The sequence below is a fragment of the Megachile rotundata genome, chromosome 4 (genome assembly GCF_050947335.1).
Source record: "Megachile rotundata isolate GNS110a chromosome 4, iyMegRotu1, whole genome shotgun sequence".
Classification (NCBI taxonomy): domain Eukaryota; kingdom Metazoa; phylum Arthropoda; class Insecta; order Hymenoptera; family Megachilidae; genus Megachile; species Megachile rotundata.
Genome location: NC_134986.1, coordinates 13906255 through 13919135, shown reverse-complemented (window position 1 = coordinate 13919135; position 12881 = coordinate 13906255).

The window sequence follows — 12881 nt, the reverse complement described above, 5'->3', positions numbered from 1 at the left end:
GTCGACCGTAGTCCCTTGATCTTCGGCAGCCTTGAACCGTACGTTGGTTGATAGCCGCGACGTTCGGTCCGTGAAATGGCTGTGGAACGTCGTTCGCGGCTAGAACAGGGCCCCGGCTAGTATCTAGGGAACTTAGAAATCCAGTGGAAACTAAGGCGAGTAGAAGGGATACTATCGGAGGAGGTGGCAGCAATGGCGTCCCGAGCCGCGAGGAGTAGGCAGAGAGGAGACGGCTGGCTTCATATACCAGGGAAAAGAGGACGGCGGAGAGGGTCGAGGGAGGACGGAGAGACAGAGTCGAGGAGTACTACACGTGTCGCTGCAGCGGGGTGTTGACCCCAAATAGCTTTTTTAACGTGACGTAACTACGAAAGGGTTGAGAAACGGCTAGCAACGTCGTTCGACGGCCAACCGACTTCTTAACTAAAGCCAAGCCCTTGCCTTGCCTTTAAGCCTCGTGGCTCCCCGTTATATCTATGGCACAACGATCCTTTCATACTCGAAAAGCCACTTGCGCGGTTCTCTGCCCGCCACCACTATGACCACAATGTTATAATTAAGATCAGGGATGTGCTCTCGATTTCTGTATATCTCAATGTACACTTGGCAGCGAGCTGTCTCTAGCGTTATGTCGGACCGCTTTCGACAAATTCAAACGAAATAATATCGATGTAACTTACTCCTTTTCCTACTTTACTTATTATATTTTTTCAGTTTTATAAGTAACGCGGTGTACGTCGTTGTAGAAGAGTATTCGAATATTTCGTTACAAAATCTGTTATTTCGTTGGTGACCAAACATTCTTTTGAAACGAAAACTTTGTCAATCGCAGCATTTTCGGTATATACGTTGGTTGTGCAACGCGCGAACACGGAAATTTGACGACTGGTTACCCACTTATTTATGTTAAGACTGCCATATGTGAATTTGCATTACAATTTACATACACTTTACCTTCTTAACGTCGAAGGTGGAGCGTTGCTAATCACATGGTCAAGGGTGACGGGTTACGGTGTATTTTTAGCGTGGTTGTAACATATACCAATAACGTATCTCCGAATCAGAAACGATTGTAATTTGTAATAAAGCATGAAGTGGGGCGGACAGATACATAAATATTTATTGTTGGACCATACTGGGTGTTTTACTTCATAACAAAAATTAATAGCACGTCGCTTTTTTTCGATTTTGAGATGATAGGTGTGCATACTTAAAAATTTTTTAACTTCCGTACTTTAAATCGGGTGTACAAAATTGCAAGTATTCAAGCTTATAGATTAACAAATTTAATTTCCTAACTCAACTTCTCAAATTTTTGAGAATGTTCTCAAATGTGACTAAAGGCTAATGAAAAATGGTGGGTACCCTGCTCTCATTTTTCCTAAGAAAACCCCAAGATAATGTTAGTCGTGCACGGTTCAGATTGTAAGAAATAGAAATGGGTAATTTTTTGATAAGCCATCGAAGTCGATTTAAGAATCCAAATACCGAAAGGAGGTTAAGACGACACTTAACCCCCCGTCGCATATGGTTTCCAGTTGGAACGGTACTGGTATGTCGCAATACAGCCTTATGTGTATACTGTATGTACCTAATTAGGACTATTGAAGAGATGGAAAGACAGACGGAGATGTTGGATATAGGGCGTTCGTCGTTCGTTTTTGCTTCGTCGTTCAATAATGACATACGGTTTTCGAGGACGTTACCTTTTTCTTCGTACCTTTTTTTCTTTTTCCTTCTTGTTCGACAGAGTTTATACAGTTTGCGCGGCGAACAAAACTTCAGTGTGGAAACTCGATGCACGAAGGTGACGTGGAAAAACGACACGATAGGTACAGCAGAGAATGAAACCGTGTCTTTCTCTATCTCCTTCCTTAATATCACGTACACATACACACACGTGTATACGTAAATACATACATCCACAGTGTCGCGCTGCGACAGCAGTGACTATCTTATCAAGCCAGCTACACCCTAAGAGGCGTAAACGATATTTTTCCTATTTGCTCCGGAAAGTACAGTGGTTCCCCATGATGATTGACGAGCGGCCCTTCCATAAGGTCAACCTCGAGTTTTTAAGGTCAACGCAAATAGAAAGAGCGAGATATGCCGATGAGATTTCACCGAGTTCCTGGCAGAGCATGACTCGACTGGACGGTTGCCTGTTCAGAGTTCAAAGCAGATATCCTTATCCATCGTCGACCGCAAAGGATATTCCGAGAAACCACGGCCAGAAGGAAACGGTAGGCCGTTGTTCCTCTACCCGACGTTTTAGTCGTTCGCTTTATTCCGTTTTACTCGGATTCTCACGGAGAAACGTCCGATTAGTAAGCGGAATACTCAAACTGTAACTAATGAATAACGGTAAAGAACGTTGCCGGACTCTCGCGTCCAACCATCGTGATTTTCCTCCTCTTAAAACTGGCCGAGCAGGCGGTTTCGGGAAATTCATGCCGCACTAACAGGGGAAGAGGGTTAACGTTTCAAAGGGGAAAGTTAGAAAGGAATCGTAGAAGATTCCGTCGTTCGATAAAAAGAGTCAGTAACCGTGGAGGCGAGTAACGGCGTGCATACCTTACATATACGTTAGGAAGGGGATGACTCGAAGGGACATTGCTCCCTGGCCTCGCCTGCCCTGCTCTGCTCTGCTGTGTCCAGAAAGGATCCACCTATCGTCCTGCACTCTCACGGCCCTTACGGACCGTGACACCTTCGGTTCGGCTCCTTCCGGCGGCAGGTACCTTGCAAGAAACACTTCCTGTTCAATTGCCTCGGGAGCGACGCACAAAAACGGAAGGACCAAACCAGTGCCTCGCAACAACTCTTATATATCCGTCGATACCATCATTTACTCTCATCACTTGAATGGTAATTTTCAAACAACGAAAACAAACCTTACTGCATCGTAAACACATTTACTTTCTTCGTTCTTTGTATAGGTGCTTCGGGGGATATAGTGCGATCGTAAATCTACTACCTCAAAGCATCCATTCTACCATTTCAAAATTTCTAAATCCCAAGATCTTAAAATTTCGATGTTCCAAAGTACTACGAAACTCAAAGATCAAAAATTTTAAGATTCTAAAAATATTCAAGTTCTAAAAACTCAAGTTCCAAAGACCCGAACTCCAAAAATTTCAAAACATGAAAGATTCAATGTACTAAAGTTCTGAAATCCTAAAATCTTAACCTCCTAAAATCTCAAACGTCTAACATCCTAAAAGTCCAGTACACTTTCACAATTATGACTATAACCCCCATGTTAATTGACGACCACACTATATTCCTCGAACCGACTGTACCGTTCGGTGTTCCAAAGTGTCGCACACACGCTGTGTTTATCGGTACCTGCAGAACCCACGATGAGGATAAGGCAACCGTGATAAGTGGCGATAAATGTAGAAACAAAATAAAAGCTGCGAAATGAGGGTTAATGAAATTTAATCTCTTATGACAGAAACAGACATTACGATCACCGGTCAGGGAAACTGCCGAACTATATATACTTGTATATCGTTCTTACGAGTTGTAAAACAGATTTAACGAGTGTACATTGAACATCGTAATGAAATATCGAGAACTTAACGCAAGTTATTATATTACAAGGCTTTGCTTTAATGGTTGTCGATTTCTGTTAAAGGGTGTGCTTCTGAACATCACACTCGTCACGTGTTGCGTGTTCGGAATGGAGCTCTGTTTCAGCGTTTTTATTATGAATCGCCCTTTAATTGTATCAATCGCACAGCACGCTATATATCTTAAAATAAACGTGTTTGCAACGTACATGTTTTAAGACACCTTCCATCCATGAGTTGTAGAACGAATTTTTAATTTATTGTAAAATTTGATATGGAGGCTTATTGGGACACTTACTAGTTTCAGCTATATGTTTAATGATGTTAAGTACCTCCAAAATTGGATGAATTTATTAGTTCCTCACCCTGGATGTATTTTTTAAATATTAAGATTTTTTCATGTAAGAATTTTCATGTAAACAACAGCGTGACAATGACTGCACAGTAGATTAATTAGTCGGTAAAGACTTTGTGCAGCCATGTTCTACGAATGCTAGTTTAATAGGAACTAAGGTATGAAAGTAATTAGACATCGATCAATTCTCGGAAATTCACCTCTCGGTGCATTTGACCATACACGGTCCGGTGGTCATATATCCGGACTTGAGTGCGTTTGAAAACAGCGGTATAGAAACGAACAGAGCAGGGGGATATTCGAAACGAACCGAGGTCGAAAATAAAGGGCTGGTGTGCGAGATCTTAAGTGGGTTTGGAGCGGATTCACCACCCCAACAGGTGGTTACGGACACTTGGACCGAAAGATAAAAGTTTCTACCCCCACGAGGAAGGCATGGTGGGTCCTGGGGTACCCCGTTTTCGGCTACGAACCTGCCTTCCACGTTTTCTATCCCTACGCTTCTCTCACGACGCTCTCCCGCCTTACCACCCAACATGGACTTTCTATCCCCGGGCTGCCTTTCAGCTTTTTTCCCTCTGCCGTCATCCCGTCTCCCCGTCGCCTCTTCATCCTACTTCCCACCTACTACCCGGCTATCTATCCGTGTACCTACGTGACTATCCGCATCCCTATTCCTGACTTCTAAATCTAACCCTAGCTCTAACCCAACCTGGAGGCGCCCTTATACCCAGACGGCGGCGTCATGGATGGGGAGGTGTATATATATCCCCACCACGGCATCCCTCATCGAGGGGTCGTTGATCCCCCAAGGACAACGACCTTGCGTCTGCGGCAGCCAACCGTTCGAACGGTTCTGGGTTCCCGGATTCCTCGATTACCAATATCTTTCACTCGTCGCTTCTCTCTTTCTTACCAACCTCTCTTTGCACCCCAACTTTGTTACCTAACCCCCACCACCGAACCCTCCCTCCGTCTCGTCGAAACCGTCGCCGGCTCCTTTCATTTTCCTTTCCCATTTTCTTTCACTCTGCTCCGCGAATGAACGTGATTTTTCTAATGGCGGCTATCAATGGCGAATCGTTACGTACGAAGAGGAAGAAACGCGTGCACGTGAATCTTCGGGTCGAAACCAACTCGGTTACTTCGGAGCGGTTCATGACCATGCAGCCGTACGGAGATCGTGATGCAGATCCTTCGCAGGGGTCATTGGGTTTATAGAATCATAAACGACCGAACCGCTTTTCAAATTGTAGGAGAGTATGAAAAATTCATACGAGTCGTCATCGATATGCATGACTCGACCCCGACCCGCATACCTCTCCCACCGTTCCTCCCTGTTGTTCCTTTTCAGTAGTCACACGCATAGAAACGTTCGTAAACCCTCGTGTCACGCTGGAAATCGACGTTACACGCTCAGGAAATCGGGATCGAAATTTCACGATCCCAGTGGCGTTTTCGTGGATGGTTTTGCACTCGATGGTCATGGTTTTTCCTTTATCAAGATCGAATTTCTAACGTTGCGAAGCTCGAACACGAATTCAAACGTGACTGATACCTGGTATGTTAAAACGTAGCCATAGTTCTGTAAGTGGGTGGACGGGTGGGTGGTCAAGTACACACGTAGGAACAGAGTTGGTACACATGTATGACATATCTTCACATACACCAGCGGCCACGATACGTACAGTGTTGGCTGTCCGGGCGCGAGTTGGGAGGCGCGATGACGTAATCTTCGAAGGGAAGGAACAACATCGCCGTTGACCTACTAAAGACTTGACTTTTCTCTCGTTCCTTTTCAGCCCTATCTTTTTTTTCGTTTTATGGTGTACGGTATTTCGTACAGAAAATCGTAATATGTTTTTCAATTAAGTACCCTGTGCGCGTTGTTCTAGATACCATGGCTGCGTTATATTTGGACGTATTCATAAATAATGTGTATTGTATCTAGGTCTCTACATCTCTAGATCTTAACAGATCTGTACGTCCCTAGATATATTGTCCTTGGATTTCCATATTCTCTACATTCTCAGACGTATTATACTCGGACTGTATTTCTCCATGCTTCTATATTCGTAGTCCTTGTAGATGTGTCCCTGTATTTGTAAAAATCTATATCCCTAGATTCTTGGACCTCCCCGATAATGGGATATGAAAATTTTGTAGAATAGTGTTTCGTTGAAAGTAACATTCAGTTACGGAGCAACAGTCACGTACGTAGGACATAGTAAAGTCCGTGAAGCGAGAAGAATAAATGCGCGACAAGTGGTATGCCAGAGAAATACCAAAGTAGGTCCTATAGGTCTCTCCATGGACCACCCTATCGTTACGCTGCGGTGACTTCTGACGCGTGAATACGCCCTTTGTTCGTTCACTGCCTCTCTGTCCCCCGTGTTTCCTTTCATTTCACGTCCCTCTCCTCACCCTGAGAGGCGGCAGGTAAGCAGGTAGACAGGTAGCAGAGGCAAAGTCAATTTCAATTCGATTCAAAAAGACCTAAACCCGTATTGTGTGGACGAGGGTAGCGTGCCAGAGTCGAGGATTACTCGAAATAGGATTACCGATGCCACTCCACATACAAGATACCTTTGCACCTGTTCTCTCGCGATCGAAATTCGCATTTTCTGCAAGCAGGTTTGAACGAAGACATCATTTGACGATTGTTACAAAGAATCGAGTGGTCGTACAATGTTCCGAACAACGTCGAAACACTTTGTAGCTGTTTGTTAAATTCGCAGAAGAAACATGGCTGCCAGTGGCTACGCAGTTTCTCAGCTGCGGACCTGTCGGACGTCTCCCGCTGGCTATGGCGTGTCGGGGTGGTTGCAACAGGTTGTTGCTGTAGCTGCACCATCACCAGCGGCTCCCTTTGGTCCACCAACTAACCATACTACCTTTGTTTGCTAACAATCGTTTAGGGAATCCCCATAATTACGGCAAGACCCGTCTATACGCTCGCGAGTCCGCCTGCGAGATTATAACGAGGATTAGTCGGGAATTAAGAGTGACGTAATCGTTTGGAGATCGTCCAAAAGCAAAACGGAGAACGCACCGGTTGCGAACGGGACAGGGACTCGACGTTATCTGCACGCAGCAAAGATTTATTTAACATTTCACTCCTTGTAGCTGCGGTATAGTTTTAGTTATAAATATGTGTTTGTAGTAGTCATAAACAAATTCCTTCTGAGATCATTGTTGAATCCGTTTCAAGGTTACTATTTATTTGTAGATATAATTTAAAGATTAGACTTAATTAAATATTGTATATAAAAAAGTATTCATTCAATATTTAGGATGATAAAATAGGAATTATCATTTTTTATTTTAAAGGAAACCCTCCTGAAATTATAAGATGAACAGTTAAGGTTAGGTAGCTGTTTCAAATGAAAATTTTTTAGGGGATGATTTTTAAACTTATGGAGTATTGTCAAATATATAAAATAATTTTATAAATAATTTCTGCATAAAAAATTGTACTTTGGTTTCTAAAATTTGTAGTCCTTACACTAAACATTTATGGTTAAAGGATAGAATGGATCAAAATAAGTAATAGAGAATGCGAGGTTATCTTTAGAAACGTCAATATCAAAATGAAGAATAGCGATATCGTTTCATTTTCTTATGGTATCGTCGAACGATAAGGAAATATCTCTCAATCTCCTATTATCATCCTTACAGAAGGGCATTGCCTTGGATTTACTCAACACGTGTATACTCGCAAGCTTGATAGCTTTTTCTAGGCGAATAGGGGACAGTTATTGATTTATACTCAATTTCTAAATTTATCTCACAAATTTGGAAATTTGTAATTAACTCTGCATATTCACACCTGTAGGCGATGCAATTTAACACGTGGCGATTTAAAGACACCCCTCAACACAAAAGTCCTACTACGCCAATGGTGAACTCGATGAATCGATAAAAGCAGAATTAAATCTCTCTTATGGCTTCGATAGCGTCTCCCTGTACTGTTCAAAGCCATTGTCCCTTAAATTTTTCAGTCATAGATCATAGGCAGGTATTCGCCTGGGATTCTGAAATTTCTGTCCTCAAATTCCTGTATCTTTAGTCCTATGTTCTGAAATTCTAAACTTCACTATGACCTGAATTCTTGAAGTCCACAAAATTCTATAAGATCAAATTCGGAAGTTTACAAGTCTTTATATCTTCAAATCTCTATATCTCCAAATCACGTCTTTAAATTACCACGTCCTCAAATTACCACGTCCCCAAATTTCTACGTTCCCAAGTTACTACATTCCCAAATGACCACGTCCCTAAATTACCACATCCCCAAATTACCACGTCCCCAAATTCCTACGTTCCCAAATCTCTATATCTCCAAATCCCTACGTCCCCAAATTACCACGTCCCCAAATTACCACGTCCCCAAATTAGCACGTCTCCAAATTCCTACGTCCCCAAATTACCACGTCCCCAAATTCCTATGTCCCCAAATTACCACGTCCCCAAATTCCTACGTTCCCAAATCTCTATATCTCCAAATCCCTACGTCCCCAAATTACCACGTCCCCAAATTACCACATCCTCAAATTACTACGTCCCCAAATTACCACGTCCCCAAATTACCACGTCCCCAAATTCCTACGTCCCCAAATCTCTATATCTCCAAATTACCACGTCCCCAAATTACCACGTCCCCAAATTACCACGTCCCCAAATTACCACGTCTCCAAATTACCACGTCTCCAAATTCCTACGTCCCCAAATCTCTATATCTCCAAATTACCACGTCCCCAAATTCCTACGTCCTGAAATAACCACGTCCCCAAATTACCACGTCCCCAAATTCCTACGTCCCCAAATCTCTATATCTCCAAATCCCTACGTCCCCAAATCTCTATATCTCCAAATCCCTACGTCCCCAAATTCCTACGTCCCCAAATTCCCACGTCCCCAAATTCCTACGTCCCCAAATTACCACGTCCCTAAATTACCACGTCCCCAAATTACCACGTCCCCAAACTCCTACATCCCCATATTTCCATATCTCCAAATCCCTATATCCCCAAATTCCTGTCTCCCCAACTCTCTACACCTCCAAATCTCAAACTCCAAAACTCCATACCTCTCAAAATTACCACATCCCTAAATTCTCAGCGCCCCAAGATTTCGTAGAAAAGGTAGAATCGCTGTTAACTATACAGGGTTGTTGGGGAACAGTGATCGTCAGGGACGAGGTCATTGACCCTCCCCCAGTACTACGCCGCTCCCACACTGCATTACGTCAGGCTACGTCCACTGCATCCTGCTCATCTTCTCGACGTTTTATGGAGGCTTTTCTACTCGTTCGCGGCCTGGGGTTGCGCTTTGCTTGATCCTTCCGTGTTCCCCTTCAACTTATCCGTGCTAACGGTCCAAAACTGGAGCAAATTAACGAAAGTCTTTCCTCGAAGCTGATGCTGTTGCTCCGCTGCTTACCAAACAGGGAAGATTACGTACCGAGTTGTGTAAGGGGAACGGGTACAGTTAGAGGCAATATAGACTTCCTTCGAACGACGAGTAATTTACGGCAGGAGCTTTTTATTACTTCCTTCCAGTTTTAGGGATCAAGGGTGTATACTTGCTCTTTACAATGTTGCTTTGTTCAATCAAGTCTTCAAATTTTTAAGTTTTACACGTGTTCAAACTATTGACAATTTTTTAAATTTTAAAATCCTCAAACTTTAGCTTTTCAAGTCTATATATGTTCATGTTTGCAAATCTTCAAGTTTGTGCATTTTTAAATTCCAAAATCCTAAATGTATAAATTTTGGAACTGAAATTGTCCTCCAAATCTGTTAACTATCAAAACTGACAATAAGACGGACAGAGAACTTCCTAGCTATGTATTTTATTAGTTATCGAACGACCACGAAGATCTTGCCCACCGCAGCGCAAAGAGTAAAATTCCACCCTCTAGGACTCTAAGACCTCAATCGCAATTTACAATGTACTACTACAATTTTTCCCTCCTCGTATCGTTCTATGATGCTCTCTTCTAAACTCGCCTGGGTGGGCGTGCAACGACGGAGTCGGTAACAGTGATAGTCCCTAAAGCGACTCGAAAATTCCATCGTCCTCGCAGGTGGGCGTAGATGGCAACGAAAGACGTAAAAAACGAATGACAAAAAAATAAAACGACCAACGCGGAGAAGAACGTCCAGAGAAAACTACGAATTCCGTGAAACCCCATTCCACGCGTAAGGATCGAAGGCTGAGTGAGCTCTCAGGTGATACCGTTAAACTGACTTCCGTCTGCCCACCTACCTACCTACCTACCTACTTTCGTCCTCGTACATCGTCCGGCACCGTCCGAGCCGCGTATTTCGCAATCCACGAGCTGAGAGAGAATATCTCGAGTCAGGGGCTCAAAATATTTGAACGACTCGGACCTCACCACGCTAAATTCGTTCGGCAACTAATGCCGGTCGCCCGATGATACTTTGCCACAATGTGTCTCTGCGTTCAATTTATTATTAGACCTTCCAGGTATTTTATATTGTTATGTGCAGGAGTGGGTCGATATTTTAATATGCAGGTTAATATTTGTAAAGTCAGAAATATTTAATTTTTATAGTGGGGATATCATTGAGGAAATATTATTACTTTGGGAAGTGAAGGGCTATTTCGAAATATTATTTCTTTGGGAAGAGACGTTTGGAATATGTGACCATATGTAGGTTGCTTTACGTACAGGATTAAGAGTGTATAAGGACATTGAGAATTGGTATGATATTATATTAGTATTTTTTGGGAAATGGCAATTTAGGTGTTTAAATTTTGGAACTTAAAAAATTGGAAATTTGGAACTTTGAGTATTAGGGAGTTGAAAGGTGGGTCCCTTACTGGGCAAAGTTAAAAATTTGCAGATTACAACTTCGAAAATTTCTAGGCTTCTAATATGAAGTCTACAAATCCTCCCTCACATGAGGGTACCCAATTCCCATTTTAAGGAGAAGTCTTCCCTAATTACCATCTAATTAACACTAAACCTACCGACATATAATGTGTACCTAAGATGAAGTTAAAAAATAAATAAACAAACGACACATGTTTATTCTTTATCTTGATGAAAATCAATGCTGATTTCAAGGAATGTAACAAAATATGTATTTTATAAGAAACTTGTGGAGCATTTGACCGGTTTGGTAGTTTTAGTTAAAGACCCAGAACTAATACTCATAGAATGACAACCCAGTGTTTTCGCCAATATATCAATCTACAACTACCAGATTAAACCTACACCTCCAAATTAAAGCTAAAAACAAAACAGCTTATGAAAAGAATAAACACCGTGAAAAGAAAGCGGTGTTGGCAGATTACCATAGAGGGCGTCGCGGTACCAATGTTGGTACCAGCAAGTTCGCCGATCGCAATGGAGAAAATCCAGCATATAGAATAGGTCACACCCTCTGGGGACCATTATTGCCGAGCACTGTACGTGCACGTGACTTGTATAGGGTCGGGACAAGTGGGTTGGTGCAGTCGTTACTGTTGTCCTCGGTACCCCCTGCCCGTACAACGACCCCGCATGTACGTACTCTCCGCGCGGTGCACGCGTGCACGCATGCATGCACGTGACGGGAGGCTCGGCTCCGCGCGAAGCGTAGGATGGTGACAACGAAAAAAAACCTTCGAATCAGAGTGAATCCCTCGACTGTTATCGTCGTAGGGTTTTTGATCGAGCCGAGCTGTCGCGCATGCGTTCTTCTATCCTAGACAATCGCTCGCGACGGTGAATGTAACCATCCGCGACGACGACGGCGAATACAATCATTTTAAAAGAGAAAATCAACCACTGTGCTGGAGTTATTCACGAGGATTTGTGGATCACGAAATTCTCACGAGGATACATTGATCATGGTCGCACAAAAGACTTCCACGTATATTTCGGTGCAACTTTGTATAGGGAAAATTGTGAGGTACCGTCTGCGTTTACTCATCTTTAACATTTACACATTTTTAGGACATTTGGATATTTTAGTATTAGAGAAATTTTTAGAGACGTCGAAATTTGGGAATGATACAAAATTTGGGTACTGCGGTTAGGTTGATAAATGTGAGACTTTGGAATTTGAATATTTAATCATTTCAAGATCTAAGTCCCTGTCGATTTATATATTTACAAGTTCCAAAATATAGGACCTCCTTATGTTCAATATTCGATCATCAAAATTACTAAACCCAAAACTTTGCAAATATTTAAATCTTCAAATGTGCAAATATGTTTCTGTAACTCTGTTAGCTGGGACCTTGTCCAGCGAGCGAATTAAAGTTTCCGTCGTCCCCGCAATGTTCCATGAATCGCGGTGAGCGGCATAGTTCCATCCAAGTCGAGAGGGTTCGACTCGGGTAGAATTTCAAAAGTGGCGCGCCGATAAAGTGTATGCACGTTACGTGGGCGCGATGGCACTCGTTTGACGTAGCGAGGCGCGCGCGTTCAATCGAAATTGCGTCAGTCGTCGGTGCGGGGTCACGTGGGCTAGACGAAGCGGGACCAAGGGTCACGAGAGACAGGAAACGGTAGTATCGTGTACCGGATGTCGTAACTTCCGAGTCCTTTGGCCTCGCTGTTTCCTTTCGCGCAAACGCTCGTCGAGGAGCTTGTACCACGGGGGCAGATTTCCTATCGGTACGAAATTTCGAAACGCGCACGAATCAGAAGCGTTTAAGATGCACGAGTGGCTGGCTGGTTGGTTGGCTGGCTGGCGAGCGCCCTAACGCGCCCTCCTCGAGAGATCAGCCGAGCGAGTAATAGAACGAGAGAGGGAGAGAAAGAGAGAGACAAAAAAAAAGAGAGAGAGAAAGAGAGAGAAAGAGAAAGAGAGTACGAGTGAGGTCGTACAGTCGAGGTTCTCTGATAAGAGGGACAGAGAGAAAGGGAGAGGGAGAAAGAACGAGGGAAAGAAAGAGAGACGGGGAGGGAGGGAGAGAGGGAGCAAAGAAAG